Source organism: Petromyzon marinus, unplaced genomic scaffold (genome assembly GCF_048934315.1).
Source record: "Petromyzon marinus isolate PM22_M1 ecotype Great Lakes invasive population unplaced genomic scaffold, UKy_Petmar_22M1.pri1.0 PM_G_Scaffold_163, whole genome shotgun sequence".
NCBI classification, from domain to species: domain Eukaryota; kingdom Metazoa; phylum Chordata; class Hyperoartia; order Petromyzontiformes; family Petromyzontidae; genus Petromyzon; species Petromyzon marinus.
In genome coordinates, this window is record NW_027422721.1 from 152,501 (window position 1) to 155,000 (window position 2,500).

The window sequence follows — 2,500 nt, forward strand, 5'->3', positions numbered from 1 at the left end:
GTCCAGGAGAGGGTCTGTGATGGCTTTGAGGTGTGCCAGGAGCAGGCGCTCAAAAGACTTCATTACCACAGATGTAAGGGCGACCGGTCTGTAATCATTTAGTCCTGTTGGCCTTAGCTTTTTGGGCACAGCGATGATGGTGGAGGACTTGAGACAGGCTGGTACATGGCATGTCTCCAGGGAGGTGTTAAAGATGTTGGTGAACACCGGAGACAGCTGGCCAGCGCAGTGCCTGAGGGTGGCTGGAGAGACAGAGTCCGGCCCGGCTGCTTTGCGTGGATTCTGCCTCTTGAAAAGCCCATTAACTTCTCCCTCCTGAAAGGAGAGAGTCGTTTCTGTAGTATGGGTGGGGGATGGGGCCTCTTGGGTGGGAAGGGGTGGTTCAGGACAGTCCAATTGTCTTTCAAATCTACGGTAGAACTCGTTCAGGTCGTTGGCTAGGCGGGAGTCGTTAGTGGTGTGGGGCGCTCTGGGTTTGTAGTTGGTGATGTGCCTGAGCCCTTTGGCAGACAGAAGCAGCGTCGTTAGTAGAGAACTGGTGTTTTAGTGTCTCTGAGTACAGTCGTTTAGCCTCTCTCACCGCTTTGCTAAACCTGTTCTTCGACTCCTTGAATCTGTCTCTATCCCCACTCCTAAACGCTTCCTCCTTCTCCAACCTCAACCTTTTGAGCTTTGCTGAGAACCAGGGCTTGTTGTTGTTAAAGTTCACCCTGGTACGTGTTGGGATACAGCAGTCCTCACAGAAGCTGATGTACACAGCCTCTGTGAGTTCATCCAGACTATTGGTAGCAGTCGTGAACATATCCCAGTCAGTACAGTCTAAGCACGCCCGCAAATCTTCCACAGCCTCACTGGTCCACTGTTTAGATGTCCTCACAGCAGGTTTACAGAGTTTTAGTTGCTGCCTGTATGCACGAATCAGGTGGACCAAGGGAGTTCTGTGCGAGCCGAACAGCCCCGTGACCCACAAGAGAAACATCCCCGCCAAATTCGAGCGTTTGACGGGGTCTATCCGTGAAAAAATATTCACGTTTTTGAGTGCACATGCATTTCTGCTGCAAATGCCTCTGGAAGTTTCATGCCGTTCGTATGCCAATTGTGGCAACACGAAAATGACCCGTTTTCCCATTCCGAGGGATTTCTGTGCGACCCTAACAGCCCCGTGAGCCACAAGAGACACATCCCCGCCAATTTCTAGCGTTTCACGGGGTCTATCCGTGAAAAATATAGACGTTTTTGAGTGCACATGCATTTCTGCTGCAGATGCCTCTGGAAGTTTCATGCCGTTCGTACGCAATGTGGCAACACGAAAATGACCCCTTTTCCCATTCCGAGGGATTTCTGTGCGACCCTAACTAACAGCGCCCGTGAGCCACAAGAGAGACATCCCCGCCAATTTATAGCGTTTCACGGGGTCTATCCGTGAAAAATATAGACGTTTTTGAGTGCACATGCATTCCTGCTGCAAATGCCTCTGGAAGTTTCATGCCGTTCCTATGCAATGTGGCCACACAAAAATGACCCGTTTTCCCATTCCGAGGCATTTCTGTGCGACCCTAACAGCCCCGTGAGCCACAAGAGAGACATCCCCGCCAACTTCTAGCGTTTGACGGGGTCTATGCGTGAAAAATATTAAAATTTTTGAGTGCACGTGCCTTTCTGCTGCAAATGCCTCTGGAAGTTTCATGGCGTTCCTATGCAATGTGGCAACACGAAAATGACCCCTTTTCCCATTCCGAGGGAGTTCTGTGCCACCCTAACAGCCCCGTGAGCCACAAGAGACACATCCCCGCCAATTTCTAGCGTTTCACGGGGTCTATCCGTGAAACATATAGAAGTTTTTGAGTGCACATGCATTCCTGCTGCAAATGCCTCTGGAAGTTTCATGCGGTTCGTACGCAATGTGGCAACACGAAAATGACCCGTTTTCCCATTCCCAGGGATTTCTGTGCGACCCGAACAGCCCCGTGAGCCACAAGAGACACATCCCCGCCAATTTCTAGCGTTTCACGGGGTCTATCCGTGAAAAATATCAATTTTTTTTTGACTGCACATGCATTTCTGCTGCAAATGCCTCTGGAAGTTGCATGCGGTTCGCATGCAATGTGGCGACACGAAAATGACCCGTTTTCCCATTCCGAGGGATTTCTGTGCCACCCTAACAGCCCCGTGAGCCACAAGAGAGACATCCCCGCCAATTTCTAGCGTATCACGGGGTCTATCCGTGAGAAATATTCACTTTTTTGAGTGCACATGCATTCCTGCTGCAAATGCCTCTGGAAGTTTCATGCGGTTCGTATGCAATGTGGCGACACGAAAATGACCCGTTTTCCCATTCCGAGGGATTTCTGTGCCACCCTAACAGCCCCGTGAGCCACAAGAGAGACATCCCCGCCCACTTCTAGCGTTTCACGGGGTCTCTCCGTGAAAAATATCACATTTTTTGAGTGCACATGCATTCCTGCTGCAAATGCCTCTGGAAGTTTCATGCGGTTCGCAT